This window comes from Acomys russatus, chromosome 5 (genome assembly GCF_903995435.1).
Source record: "Acomys russatus chromosome 5, mAcoRus1.1, whole genome shotgun sequence".
NCBI lineage: Eukaryota > Metazoa > Chordata > Mammalia > Rodentia > Muridae > Acomys > Acomys russatus.
The window spans coordinates 4,755,559-4,771,443 of NC_067141.1; the positions used below are offsets into that span (position 1 = coordinate 4,755,559).

At 42.8% G+C, this 15,885-nt stretch overlaps 1 protein-coding gene and 1 pseudogene across 1 annotated transcript in view; one reads left to right on the plus strand and one right to left on the minus strand.

Annotated features, from left to right (window-relative positions):
• Hs3st4 (heparan sulfate-glucosamine 3-sulfotransferase 4) overlaps positions 1-15,885 on the plus strand; it is a 430,298-nt gene that overhangs the window by 240,274 nt on the left and 174,139 nt on the right. The gene's annotated exons all lie outside the window — the stretch shown is intronic.
• The window catches only part of LOC127190128 (mitochondrial import inner membrane translocase subunit Tim23-like), a 47,762-nt pseudogene continuing 43,313 nt past the window's right edge, over positions 11,437-15,885 (minus strand).

Genomic DNA, 15,885 nt, shown 5'->3' on the forward strand with positions numbered 1-15,885 from the left:
GAGAATAATATATAGATTTTTTTCTCTGAGATGGAAAGTTCTTTGTACCCGTTGAGAGATTCCCAATCATTGTCCTTTGGGTTTTGTATTCATTAATGGTCTACTTTAAATCATTTGCTTTTTCTTTTTTTTAAAAAAAAACTAGGGTTGTAGGGATGAACTAGCATCTTCAACTCATTCATTTATTTGTTCCTTTGGATATTTTGTTGTTCTTGTTGTTGGTGGTGGTGGTTGATTAGTTTGTTCAGTTTGAGATAGAGCCTTGCTATGTATCCTCAACTGGCCTCACAGTTCTTATGTAGCCCAGGCTGGCCTCAAACTCAACCTCAGCTTCTCAAATGCTGAGGATATAGGTGTGCACCACCACATTCAGATTCAATATCTTTTTTTAAAAAGATTTTTAAATTTATTATATATACAATGTTATGCCTGCATGTATGCCTGTACACCAGAAGAGAGCTCCAGATCTCCTTATAGATGGCTACGAGCCACCATGTGGTTGCTGGGAATTGAACTCAGGACCTCTGGAAGAGCAGACAGTGCTCTTAATCGCCTAGCCATCTCTCCAGCCCCAGATTCAATATCTTAACCAGTGATTTTATGAGGACCTAGTTGGTCTGGTAGTTAGGTAAGCAGAATATGCTGGGCTGGGATGGCAGGTATTAGAAAAGCATGGTGAAATCAAAACTGAAAACTGCCTCCCAAGTTGGAGAGTTAGAGAGGCACAGCTGAGCTGAAAGTTCACAGTGAAATATAAGTTATAATCTAACTGCCAACCCCAGATGTGCTTATGGAAAATAGGGACAATATGGTGCGTGTAAGTTTGTTTTACCACAAGAGAAATGTAACAGATGATGTAACTGTTGATAAGAAGAATGAGGCAAAAGGCGATGCTTGGCATCTGCTCCTGAGCCTGCCCACAGCACTTCTGTGTATCAGGAGCATGCTCTGTGCCGGGAATAGAGAGGCCGACAAGGCTGGGTCGTTGTCCGGCTGCGCGCTGAGGAGCTCTCAACATAGTCCAGTACACTCAGTCCCACAGAAGGCATCTCTACAGAGAAAGAGGGCATGGCAGCATGTGCCTGAGCTTCATTCCAGGCCTAACACAATCTCATATCATCAGTGAAATTGAGATTTTAACGGAAGGGTGGAGCAGTGGAGGGAGGGAGGGGGTTAAAGTGAAAAATATAAAGTTTAGATGGAGGGTTAGTACTGGTAGATATCTGTGCGTGGTGCTAACCAGTATTGGGTTTGAGACTCTGGAGGCCATGTGTGTCTCTCTGGTGTGTGCTTTGGATAAAGTTGATATCGCTCCTTGAGTACAGTGCAAGACTGAGTCACATAGGTTTCCACTTTTCAGCTAGCCAGGTGATAACTTTGGGTTATGATGTTACCTTTCCGGGACTGATTACTGAGTGAGGTGGAAAGCTTAAACACTGCCTATGGACTGTAGACCTGCAGAAAAGTGCTTATTGGATTTTTTTCCCTTGTTAAAGTCACTGAATGTTGTTGTTGGTTTTTTGTTTTGTTTTGGCTGTTTCATATTGTTGTTGTTGTTGCTGTTGTTTTCGAAGAGAAATTATAAAGGGAAGCCACGTGATCATATCCATCCGAAGAGATAATAGCATCTCAAGTTGAGAAAGTACCCTGGTGAAACATGGATACAAATGTCCACATGCTCAAGAGACGCTATGTGGTTGAGTGTCATGTGCTGTGCACACCGGCCTGAGGGACACCTCTGGAGAGACGGGTGCAGCCTGGATGATTGGATCATGGCCTACACCATCCAGTTTGGTCTTTTGGTGCTGACGTACCAATCGTAACTTTCCCCTGGGTGACAGCTCTGATCTCTTGGGTAAAGCTTCAGTGGACAGGTAATTCAGACTATACAAATCTCCTTCCTTCATTTCTCCTGTCTTCCCTGTAACAGACTGAAGTTGCTATATGAATCTACTTTATTGATTAATCTGTAAACAGCCAAATTGTAATTATTGTGGAAGATGAAAGTTCATGATAGTAGAATAAGCAAGGTAGGAGCAGGGGTTGTCTCATTTATTATAGGAGCCAACAGACAGTGCTTGAATGTAAGACTAAGAGGGCTCACAAAGCAAACAGTTTTTAGAGATGCAGTTTCAAATATAACCCAGTAATACTTATGGTCTGAATATAAAATATCCCTGTAAAAATTTCAGACATCAAGGACTATGTGTCCAGTTAGTGACACTAAGGAGGACACCAGTGGGAGGTGGTTGGATCAGGGGGATTCTGATTTCATCAGAATATTAATCCATTCATGAATTAATATCCATAACTGAGGGGCTAGGTGGTGAGGAGGTAAGGCTTGGTGGTGGGGGTGGACAGTAGCAGACTGTCTCTGAAAGGCTTATCTTATTCTTACCACATTTCTGTTGCTTTCTCTGACCTCTGGATTCTAGAAGGGGAGCGGTTTTGTTCCATAGGCCTTTGCATCATGATGTTGTCTTGCCAAGTACCTGAGAGCAAGGAGCCCATCACTGTGGGCTGAAATCTCTGAAACCAAAAGCCTAAATAAACTTTTCTACTTTTAATTAGTTTTATTCAGGCATTTGGTTACACAGTCAGCGAAAACACTGGAAAATAGCTGATGGCATTTGTAACTTCAGCCATCCCCACTTCCCTACTTAGCTGTGGTTACTCTTTCTAGGGTTTTAATAATCTGTAGTCAACCACAGTTTGAAAATATTGAATGGAAGATTCCAGAAATAAACTATTCATAATCTTGAAATAGGTTTTTAAAAACTGCACATTGCTATAATTGTTCTGTTTTATGCTTAGATGTTAATAATCTTTCACTGTGCCTAATTTATAAATTATATTTCACTGTTGTTAGGTATAAACTTAGAGGGAAAAAATAGTGTATATAGTACAATGTTTGATATTTTCTGTGGTTCAGGCATTTGTGAAAGTCTTGGAATGTGTCCCCTTGCAGGTAAGGGGGCTCACATCACAGAAGAAGAAACAAACTGATTTAGCAATTAGTTTAAAATTGGTTATGAGGATTCTCAGTGGGAGTCCAGAGTCAGTATCCATCTGGCCAGGAAGAAACAGGATGGGAGTGGATAGGCATGGGGCAGTCTTTGGCTGGGGCTTCCCGGGGCAGCTTACAGCAGCTGGCAGCAAAAATACAGTTTTTCAGCTCAGGGTTGCTTTGGGGTTCTGACCCACTTGCCAGTGTGAACGCTCAGCAGGACTGACCCAAACAGCAGTACCCTCTCTCCAGAGCCATGTACAGTAGCAACCTTAGTCTCAAAGTGGCACAGGTGAATCCAGTCAGCTAAGAATCTCAGAGCAAATTGCAACTAAGAACATGATTCTGGGCACACAGGAGTGTGGGAGGGCCCCTGGAAAATGGTTGGCAAACAGTTGGAGAGCCTTGGGCCAGGCTAATTTGTGTATGGAAGAAGAGTATAATAATTTCATTTTGTTTGTACTGACTGAAAGGTAGGAGGTTTACGAGTTACGTATATTTCACTGTCTTTTTAGGGGGTGATGTGGTTTTACTGCCAGGGTTCATGGGTTTGTGTGTAAAACCCCAGGCAGTAGCACAAACTCAGATCTTTTCCCCAGTGATGTTGTGTCTATTGGAAAGATTGTCGTGATAGGGAGCTGGAGCCAGTTCTTAAGGAAGACACACTAGTCCAATCCTCCAAGGTGTTAAGTACTATAGATTCAAGGAGAAGAAAGCTGTCTTTCCATTTGCAGATATTATGCTAACCTTCCTGCTCTCAGGCCTGTGCCCTTGGCATTTTCTTAGCCTCAAACTGTCCTCCTCCAGTCCCCATGAGCTATGGACACTTACTCTTCTCCTAGAAGCCCAGCTTAAACACCAGAGAGCAGATTTCACTGGATCTCTTGGGCAGGGCCAGTCTGTGTAGTCTTAGTTTTACATGGTGCTTTCTGCTTTCCTCCTTCAGTGAGTGAGAAAGGCCAGCAGCTATGTGCCTTTACTGTTCTTTCCTGCCAACCTGGAAGCTGTGCCTTCTGGGTGAATATGTGCTCCCCATCAGGTGTGATGTTTTGCATCTAGTAAGTGGTCAGTTCAGACCAGGGAGAACCGAAAGCATAAAGCTGGCCCTTCTGACTCCAAATCAGATGTGTTTGCTATTGGTAATTGATTGGTGGATGGATGTCTGTAAGCATATTGAGCCAGGTGGGGCAGGTGCTGAATGGGGTTGAAAGAAAATAGATGCATCTTAAGGTTGTTTGTTGTCTTTAAGTGAAATGGATCTGGTGCAGCTAGGTTTCAAATTTCATTAAGAATAAATTGAGCTCTCAATTTTATGTATTATTTTTTTCAATTGTTAAATGTCACAATATAACTTTTCCTACTTATCTATGTACCGTGTATACATATCAATGTGTCAGTGTGTGTGTGTGTGTGTGTGTGTGTGTGTGTGTGAGAGAGAGAGAGAGAGAGAGAGAGAGAGAGAGAGAGAGAGAGAGAGAGAGAGAGAGAGACTGATTTGCATACTCTATGGCATGCATTCAGAGAAAAAACAATTTACAGGAGTTATTTATTTCATTTACAGGTGCCTTGGATTAAACTAATATTGCTGGGCTTGGTAGCAGGTGCTTTACCTGCTAAAAGATTTCACCCACTCCTCACAACAGCATTTTAGAAATGGTACTGGTCAAGAAAGCCACATATGGAAACTAGGCATCCACGTTGAGTGTGGCCTGAGGACCATGAGTTTGCCCTCAGTGGCAAGAAACTAAATATACTTGCCTCATGGAAAGAAAGAATTCAAGAATTCTGTATTAAGTATTATTTGAAAAAAATAGCTTATGGAGTGAAAAATAAGGTGACCAGAGGAATTGGTAGAAAAGGGGATAATTAACTAGAAAGTGGAGAGTGAGATGATATAAACCTAGCCAACCACCTGGGCGGTGCTATCATAACCCCAGTGCAGAACCTCTTATCCCCACTTTCCTAAACCAGCATAATTTTGAAGGGCAATCTAAATATGTATCCTAATACCCATAGACAAGGACGTCTCTCACTCCTCATCAAAGATGTTTCATTTGCTGTAGAAGGATACCGTCAGAGAAAGACACAACTGGCCAAAATGCAGAGACTTTGGGGTGCCCAGGCCCCATTGATGAATTCGCAACACAACCTCTACATCTATGATTCAGGGAAAATTGAAGAAGAAAGGACAGGAAAGAATGTAAGAGTCAGAGGAACAGGACATCTTCTATGAGATAACGTTTTGCATATTTGACAGAGAAACTATTCCAATGACACTTTGACAATGTGATTGTTAAAATAAGGCCAGCACAATGACATTGCCAGCAAGCATGGGGGAAGTCTCACAAGGCTTTACCAATCTATGAGGAGCTAAGGGCAATTACTGGCTGTAGAGGGAAGAATGGCCAGTGCCCTGATAGCAAGCCCCCTGGTAGGTTAGCCAAGTGTTCAGCTCTAAATCCCCTTACACAGAGCAACACTAAGTAGACTCAGCACAGTCTGTATGTTTATACACATATATGCATGTGTGTAACCATAATAGGTAGATAATAAGAGGTCATGGACTTAGGGAGTAGGAGGAACATGGGAGGAATTGGAAGGAAGACAAGGGGGCTGTCGAAATGTTGTAAATACAGAACACATGTGTTAAGTTGTCAGAAAAATAAGGAAGGGTGGCCAGAGTGATGAGTGGTCGAGCAATCACACCACAAAAGGAGTTTCCTGCCAGAATGCAAATACTCAAGGCATCTCACAGTTCGATGCTTAATTTAGCAGATATGAATCCAGACCCTGAACTGTCACTAGAATTATGGCCACAAACGCATTGGGAGGCAGGTGGGTAATGAGGGTGCTTATTGACAGATAGGCGTGTTTTATTGCTCTACCATGAATATGGTCCTTCTCCCCAAGACACTGGAGAGGTCATGGCTTTATTCCAATTACGTGATAATTTTTCATTTATTCTGGGCTCTGCTCTTTGGAAATTGTCATCAGAATCTGAAACATAATTTTTGAATGTCCTCACTTGTGACAAATCTCCAAATTTGATTTTCTGAAACTGCCAAGAGTTATTTGGAGCTGAGGGCAGTGAATTAGTGTGGTGATTGAGCTGAGCAGTACTGTGAGGTATGACTGAGTGCCAACAAGAGAATGATCAGGGCAGGATCAGGCACAAGGCCAAGGAAGAGGAGAGACGGGACCATGTAGAATCATGCTTAGTAGGAAGAGGACAGGGGCTCAGTGTAAGCTTCCATGGTTCCAAAGTGCCCAAGAGAACAAGACAAAGTAAGAAAGCACAATGAAAGATGGTTCTGCAGTCCTGAGTATAAGCAAGCTTTTGTTAGATAAACCTGAGTGCCAGGGTCAGGTCTAGCTGGGCTGTGGTCTAGAAGGACCCTTTGTATTCAGACAACTCTACAAGCCTTGATCACACAGGTGGATAACACTAAGCTCCCGGAGAAGAGTATTTGCCAGAGCCATGAACAACTCAAGTTTGTAAGGAATCTCCAAGTCTATTGAGAGACTGTAGGCTGAAGTGAGGTTTACCAGATAGATTAAAAATGCTGGGAATACCCCATCCTGAAATGCCACTTGGATTGAACAGTAGCCTTTGGAGGAATTGATCTTGAATAATCTGGCTTAAATAATTCTCATGGGGAAAAAAGTACACTAACAAATATGTTACAAAGTTCGTGGGACATTTTGTGCATCAGGATTACAATCTCAGGCCAAGTCCCTCATTACCAAAGTGAGGTACCTTTCTGGATTTATCTCCATTTCACATGTCCTTCTTTTTCACCCCGACTTTTAGACTTCAACCAGTGATTGCATTTTGATGCCTTGAATATATCTGACTGCTTTCTGCTCTGGAGCCTTGGCTCTCTCAGTTCATTGTCTGAGACATTACTGTATCTTCTCTCTGATATGTGTCTCAGTCCAGATGTTAAGTGTGCAGACAGGCCTTCTTGCTTCATAGTTTCTTCCAGCTGCCCACAGTTACTCTGTATCGAAGCCTCTATTTCGTGCCCTTCTTAGCAAACCTATATTTGCATGTTGTTTGGTTCGTTATTGCCTTCCAGAACTAGAACAGATTTCTATGAGGGCAGAATCTTCCATTCTGTCTTCAGGCTTATGACAGATACTCTACCAATATTCATGAATGAATCGACACACAAGAAACAACTTAATTTGTAGGCTAGAAAAAAAACCCACTGAACGTAAAGGTTGAAAGAACTTGGATGATGAATAGACTCGGCCTGCATTTGTTGCTTATGGCCTTGTCTGCTGCAATATGTAAGTCGTGTGGGATGTGCCAACTAATGGGCTCTGTGATAAATGTTGTGGCCCCAAACTTGCAAACGTGGGGAGGAGAAGGAAGGGATGATAGAGTGGTCATGGCATGATGAACAGACAGTATGAGAACTGGATCTTGAACACTGTGCCTAATAGAGTTCTTGGATGAAGCTGACCGTGGCTGCTTTATGGACAACACATATCACAGGGTTACCATCGCACGCTTTAATGGCGCGAGGGAAAAGGGTCACTGTAAGTTCAGAGGATCTCGCTGACATTTCTTTTCCCTTTTAAATGAGCACTGAAAAGAGGGTGTTTTCATCACCAAGGCTGACTCTCCATTATTTTATATATTTATATTATATTGTACTGTATTATATTATAATTATTATATGACGCTGGTTGCAGAGCCCAAGTCTTCACGCTACTAAGCACCACTGAAGGTACCTCCAGTGCTGCATGTCTGACTCTTTTACACAGGCTGTCTTCTCATGGCAATCACTCTTTGCGACTCTTAATTTATAGTAAAACGTACTGTAACGTGTGACTTCTATATTCTGTTATTTTTTTTTAACTGTGTTATTTTTAAAATGAAGTCTGCAGTGCTTAGACATCTCATTTCCTTATCTTAAGAAGTAAGTAGATAAATTGAGCAGTTCAGCATACAGTCCTCTTCATTAAAGTGCAATGAAAACTGTAACCATACCAATAACACTAATAATAAAGTCCATAAAGGAAGCCCCTGCTGACTGCCAGCTATTAACTGTATTTTAAGCTCTCAGACATACTTAAACATCACAGGCAATGGGATCTTCCATACCAACATGCTGCCTTGAAAAGCCTGTGGAAGCTATTCAAGCAATCCTAGAAAAAAAAATGGATTTAATACAAGTCAATACACCGAACCCAAGAAATACTGCCAGTTCTTAATGCTGTGCGGCAAAGGGCTAAACAGCTTTGCTATTAGTGCAGGCTATAAAAGTGTTAAGCTGCATGATGCTTAACACTTAAAAATCTGTATGCAGGTAAATGTGTGCATGGTGTAACTTTGTGTGGGGGGGTATGCACATAGGCGCACATGCATGTGGGGGTCAAAGGACAACGCTGGGTGTCTTTCTCCATCACTGTCCGCCTTATGTTTTGAGACAGAGCGTCTCCCTGAGCCTGGAGCCTACCGACTGGCCAGACTGGCTGGCCAGCTAACTCTGGATATTCTTCCATCTCTGCCTCCTAGTGCCCAGTTCATTGAGAACATCATCCAGCCTGGCTTTTATGTAGGGGCTGAAGATCTGGAGGTAGATTCTCCTGCTTGCTCAACAAGCATTTTGCCAATTGAGTCCTCTCCCTTATACAGACAACTAAAAAACAGCCAGGTGAAGGCGACAAAGTGACAAACGTGCTTTTATTCTTGTATTTGTCTAACTGCTCATACTGTAGATATCCTATGACATTTGGGGACTATTGAAAATATGACTGCCTTTAGTTCAGTTCTGTTCCTTAACTTAAATTTAGATATAGTACTTTTATTTAACAAAACACAACACAATCAAACAAAGCATGGGCAGGAGGATGACTCTTTTTAGGAGTAAAGTCACTCTCATAAAATATCTGATCTTGATGAATTTGAGCCAGCCTATTCTACATAGTGAATTCTAGGCTAGTCAGTCAAGGTTGTACAATAAGACCCCATCTTTGTGTGTGTGTGTGTGTGTGTGTGTGTGTGTGTAGATGTTAGATGATGATGATAGATAGATAGATAGATAGATAGATAGATAGATAGATAGACAGACAGACAGACAGACCTCAGTTACAATGAATGCCTGAATAGAGCGCCAAACTCCATTAAGGTCTATTTTTTTCTCAGTTATTAATTTTGTTGTAAAGCCACCACCAGTCCCTTCAAAATCATAATCACATTGTATTCAATTTTACTCTTTTGTCCAAGGACACTCATGACCATTTTTATTTAATCTTAACAATGACTTGGAGAGACTGAAGAATTATTGGACTAGGTGAGACCTGTGGTCATTTCTGCTTGTGGTTTGTTTGTCCTTATCCGCTTGGCATTTTCTCACGACCGGGCTTCAGTGTACCTTGTACACTCAAGTATTTAACTAGAAGTCCCTTACAAATGATTTATACACTCCAAATAAGCCCCGTGTCAGCAGTGACTTCCAGGAAACCTTTGTTTAAGCATGTGGCCAGTTTCCCTACACTCCTTATTGCTTTTCTTCCCACTCTGCTCACATTGCCTTGATGATCTACAGTAGAGCGGCTTCCTTTTCCACATGGGGAGGTAGCAAAGAGCTCTGGAATGGCTCTGGATTCACCAGCCTGTGACATCATCGTTTCAGGGCTCAGTCAGGTGTTAGGAGACCTGCTCAAAGATGCTTAGGCTCTCTTCCTCTTCCTCCCTTTTCCCCCTCTTAGTCTCTCCTCTCCCCTTCATTATTTTCCAGGTTTACGCATTTGTTCTCATGTATGAGAAACTTCACAAACTAGAAATAGAGTTTTTGTATATATTTTCTTTTGCTTGAAACTCTGCAAATTTAAAGTAGTTAAGACAGGGTATTTTCTCCTACCATCTTGAGTTTATTATCTGTGTGTCATATAATTAGGTGTTTTGTCAATTTTTTTATGATTTTTCAAGTCTGTAAATAAAAGGGGTGTTATTTTTATCAGCATATATTAATTTCATAAAATTATGGCTTCATTATTTCATTTATGTATGCACATTTTGTACTTTGGGCATGTTCACTCCCCTGTGTCCCTATCACTACTCCCATTGGTTCCTCTCCTCTTCCCAAATAGCCCCTCCATGCTTTGCTGTATTGAAACGTATCTTTTAGATATGAGAATAACACACAGGATGTATTCTTCTGAGTCTAGCTTATTTCGTTTAACATAATGTTTCCATTTGTACCCATTTTCTGCAAACGACAAAAATTTTTTTCTTCTTCTTCATGGTGGAATAGAACTACATTTCATTTATTCCCTTCTTGATGGCCCCATGGCTGATTCCATCACTGACTCTTGAGAACATGGCAATGCAGGTAACTCTTGCTGCTTGCTGACCTAGATTCCTTCAGGCGTGTGCCCAGAAGAAGAATCGCTGATTCCCTTCGAGTCCAAGTTCATGCATCTGAGTCTCTGGATTCCTTTGGTACTTTAACAAGTTGATTTTTAAAAAAACAATCGCCTTAAAGTTTGTGAGTGAAATCAGACTATGTTATTCCTTGTAGGGGAATAGGACAATGAGTATTATAGGCAGTACTAATGCTTCCCGTTGACCCCACTATGAGTGGAGTGCCTGCTGTGCCCCCACAGATGCCTACAGACCACAGGTGGGAGTGGAGTCAGGATTCTGTGCTCCTTGACAGCTTGCAAATGCATGGCCTCAGGAGATGCATGGTCCTTTGCCATCAGAGGTTGTCAAATGGAATCCCCAGGCTGGAATTTGGCTTCCAGCTTTCTGCCCTGTGGCATCAAGTACAGTGAGCACAGTGACCTCCTCACCACTAGCCTCCTTGTATAACAGGGAGAGTGTCTCTTTTGCAGTAATGCCAAGACGGGCTGTTACATCTTGCACATGTGCCTCTGAAAGTTAGATGAATCTAAAGTATTTCCCACAGGCACAGGGCCCCTTTTCTTCTCCTGCTGTGTCTCTCCAAGTCTTGATATCACCACTTCATTTTAATTTTTTTGTCTCCAGGATTTATTCTCTCTTGGGTTAGACTGCAGGAGATTTGTGGATGTGAAGGGCATTACAATACTGTGACCAGCACTTCGCGTCTTGTCTGCGCCCAGTGCCTCTGTGCATCCCAGGGCTCAGCCACCCCATCTATCTAAGGAACCTCAGTGTGGAGCCCAGCTTCCATCGTCTCTCCAACTTAGCCTCACAGTTATGATTGCTTATGGAATTCACTTATTCATTTCACAAATGCGGTGTAAATGATGGACCTTTCTGCCTAGCACAACCACATTCAGAATGAAGGTGTCCTTCTGCCTTCCCAGGGTCTCCTTTATTGCCAGGTCCCAATTCCCAGTGACTCCCTAAGGAAAGCCCTACAACCCTTGCTTCACAAGATGAAGGGGATTAAACGCTGTGCTCTGCTGCCAGCCAGGATTTCTGCTGCTCAAGAAACTCTCATTTCTTGGGCATCGATTTTGAAGGTGATGGTATAGACAACCTGTCGAGAGAGTTTGCAACATCCAGATGTTTCATCCTCTCCCAATTACAGGAGTCTTTTGATTGTAAAATTACAGTGTAGATGTCGAGGGACAGAAGAGGAGCACCTGTCATCTAGATTGACCATATTGCACTGTGTTAAGGTCATATTTCCCGACTGGCAATAACAGATTGATAATGCATTCCCACCATGCTGTTGTTTTGTGGGATATCTGTCTTGGCAAAAATCTCAAAGGAATCAAGTGGGTGTTGAAAGGTCTGACGTAAGGAAGAAGAATCGGTTATGTTCTCCTGCAGTTTAGGCCAGCAAAATAATCTATTGTCCCAGTTTCCCTGCAATCACCCCCAACCTCTTTTAATTCAGCCAACTTCCCTGAGCATCAGTAATGGGCCAGGGATGGTACTGATAAGGGGAGGAGAGACAGCAAGCTGTTCTTGGGAAATCTGTAGCAGAGATGTGCATTAATCAAATCTTATTCACGAATCTATAATCACAACTATGATAAGTGTAAATAGGAGATGTGCATGATCCTAATAGCACAGATAATCAGGGAAACAGACACACCACCCCGGTAAGTAGGCAAATGTGAACAGAGACTGTTAGAGCAGAAAAAGAACATGCAAACATTGTATCAAAAGGTGGGTGTTCCAGGGAGCATGGTGCAAAGATTAGTGAGCTATTCAGAGTGAGTGGACACCTGAGTTCCGTTCAGATGGAAGACTAAGGATTTAGGAGTGCAGCCTAAGAAAAATGGGAGTATTTACTTAAGCAATAAGGGATTTATAAAGCTGTGGGGAAGGGAGCTAGTGACTCAACTTGTGGTTAGGGAAGATGGCTTTAATTGCAATGTAGGGAATTTGGGCACTACGGTTTTATGGTGATACTTAGGGTGTTGCTGTTCTTTTATGAGGACCAAATTAAAGAACTTGAGCATTGTTTTCAGGACACTTCCTTATGTAGTCAGTGTTGGCTTTGAGTCTTTATCTCAGAAAGCACTCCTTACTCACCTCATGCCCAATGATTCAGACGGCTCTACTGTTTTCAGCCACTGCTGTGGGAAAGCTAGGAGACAGCTAGGGCACCCATTTATCTCACCTCCACCCCAAGTCAGAGATGCCCAAAGCAGCCCTGATTCAGTCTTGATTGCTGGTCCCTCATGTGGAGATCCATAAAACCACCTGACCCATGCTTTTCTTATGAGACTCACAAGAATGTGCCTGGCAGCGCACACAGAAAACATATTTATGGTCTCTGCCCCTTCACTTTTTGCTAATATTTCATTGGTTAAAACTTGCAGTGGACAGTTTAGGACTCTAAATGAGGAAGGTATAGAAAGGGAGAGGTATGGAGGAATTGTGAATAAATAATGCACTAAACCTTTTTAATTGCATGATCTTTCGAGGGAAGACATGAGCAAACATCTGTTCACCCCCAGAAAGGCGCTGACAACATGCCGAAGAAAGGCTCGTGCCTAAGTTCAATTGTGGGAATCAATGGGCCCGTTTGTAGGAACATGGGTAACTCAAAGGCAGCCACATCATTGACAATCCCACCTCAGCGTGAGTGACGCCTCTCAGGGGCTGCTGCATCATTGGAGCCTCTTGTCTGCCTTGGGGACAGTTCTTTTAAAGAGTCTCATCTCCCGCCCCAACAATTGTTTAGTGCTTGCACAACACTGGGGAGGGGCCTTGTAGGACTTCTAAGTTTCAGGAACTTTGTGAGTTTTACAAGCTTGTCACTTTCTTTTAGGATGGAATGTCTCAGTTTGGAGACTGCGCCAAGCAGCGTTGACTGGGTGTTGAGACAAACCTTCCCAGCTAGGGGGATCTGGGCAAGGTACTGACCTTTTTTGTACCCCTGCTTTCTCACCCATGCAAAATAACGAATACAGTGGCTCCTAACATCTGGGATTTAGCATTAGTAGATGGACCTGGGGCACAACCACTCCTCAGTAAACCTTAAGTACTATCCTGATTCCAGACGAAACATGCTGTGAAACAGCATCAATCCTGCTCTAGAAAGGTAAAGTACGCTTCCTACAGATGGGACGATAGCCTGTAGCTGGACTCTTGGGCACTTTGCTGTGGAATACGATTGTCTTAGTTTGGTTTTATTGATGGGAAGAGATACCATGACCCTGCAACTCTTTTTTTTTTTCTTTTCACCTTTTATTTGGAATACAGGGCAATAACATAAGTTTTAGATTTTTAAATAAAAAAAAAAAACCATGGTGATAAAAGTGTTGAAAATAAGTATGGCCTGAATTTGGAGAGCAAATGGTTTTCCAATTTGGGGATAGGAGAGAAAACAGGTACAAGATCATCTCCAAAGGAGAAGGAAACACATACTCAGAGCCACCAAAGTGTTTGGCTTCCACTAACTTAAGGGCAAGCAGTGCAGACCAGGATAAACATCCGTGATCTTTGTGACAGCAAATCAGAGTCTCAAAGTAACCATAGGCACAAGAGAGAAAGCAACTCCAGACTGACTTTTTAATTGATCTGGATGATTATGACGTGTCACCCATTCCTGAGGTGGCAAAACTCTTGAGAGTGACTGTTGGAGCAGGGAACCTTTCATGTACTCCCAGTTGCTATAAAGTGCGTAGACACTGGTGAGTGTCGGTCCTGCCAGGCCCCTGTGTGCGATTCCTCAAAGGTCACCTGTACCTCTGTTATACTGTTTCCATCATGGTTCCAGCTGCTACTGTGTTGAGGCCATCTTCTGCACCCTGTGTTTTCTCAATGGTAATACCAAATGAACTGTAGAACAAAGCCAGAGAGCCTAGAATATTATCCCAAAGTGCCCCTTGCCTAGACACCATGTTCAAAATCTGTACATTTCTTGGTTTGGACCAGGCCATGCTCTGGGCTTCCTTCAATCCTAGATGAAGACCGTTCATTGCCCCAAATGCAGCCCCTGTCATGCAACATCCTCCAATGGTAAAGAAAGCCAGTTGATATTAGTCTCCAGTTTTATGAGCTCCAGTTGGCAAAATAAACCCATCAGTATCCTGAATGAGATAGCATGGATCTACATTTAAATAAGGAGACAGGGGATTCATAGCAGGTAGCAAGGACACCAGCCAAATAAGCTTGTGAGTAAACCTTTCTGAAGAAGCCAGCTAACCTGCCAGTGGTTTTGCTGCCACTTCCTCTGCCACCCTCCACGTCATTGCAGCAAACTGTGGTGGGTGATTCCCACAACCACTTCAGGCTGGGGTCCCCACAGCAACAGCTGGAAGACCCACGTTGCTGACCTCGCAGCTGTTATAAAGGAAAACATTTAACTGATGCTGGCTTACAGCTTCAGAGGTTTAGCCTATTATTGTCATGGAGGAAAATATGACAGAGTGCAGGCAGACATGATGCTGGAGAAAGAGCTGAGATTTCTACATCTTGATCCACAGACAGCAGAAGGAGACTACTTGTCATACTGGGTGTAGCTTGAGCCTAAGAGACTTCAAAGCCCACTCCTACAGTGACACATTTCTTCCAGTAAGGTCACACCTACTCCAACAAGGCCATACCTCCTACTAGTGTCACTCCCTACGGGCCAAATATTCAAGCCTATGAGTCCATGGTGGCCAAACCTATTCAAACCACTACACTGAACATTCACACAAAATTGGGAAAATGTCATCAAAGTATCTAAATTAGGCCAGCTCAGGCATTATTACAGAAGACATAGAAACTCTATATAGTGTGTCCCAGTTAGATTTTTTTTTCTTTTTATCAACTTGACAGGAGCCATAAGGGAAGAAAGACTTAGGTTGAGAAAACGCTTTCCTTAGATTGGCCCATAGCCAAATCTATAGAGCATTTTCCTGATTGGTTGATAGTTGATGTGGAAAGATGGCAGGGGACTGTGGGTGGTGACACTCCTGAGAAAGTGGTCTTACACTGTATAAGGAGGGGGTTGGAGTAAGCCATACGGAGCAAGCTAGTAAGCCAGTAAGCAGTCTTCCTCCATGGCCTACGCTTCATTCAGGCCTCCAGATCACTGCCTAGATTCCCTGCTCTGGTTTCTCTTCAGGACACACTGTCATCTCTAAGTTGAAACAAACCCTTTCTTTCTCAAGTTCCTTTAAGTTGTGGTGTTTATCATAGTAATACAAACCTAACTAAGACCTGGTGCCTTGGGTTTACTTAATGTCGTAGATTTTATGTTTTTGAATAAAGAATGATGGCTGGTAGCCACTATGAGACCCCATGCAGCGGTGGCTTCTCCCTGATCTGCTGCTCTTGCGTCTTGGAAGGCCCTCTCAATGCATAAATTCTAGTCGTGGCATGATCTCAGATATCACCCCCTTCTTTGAACACCTGTTATTCCCCAAGCTGGAAATAATTTCTGCTGCTGCTGCTGCTGCCCCCTCAGAACATTGATCTCTGTGTG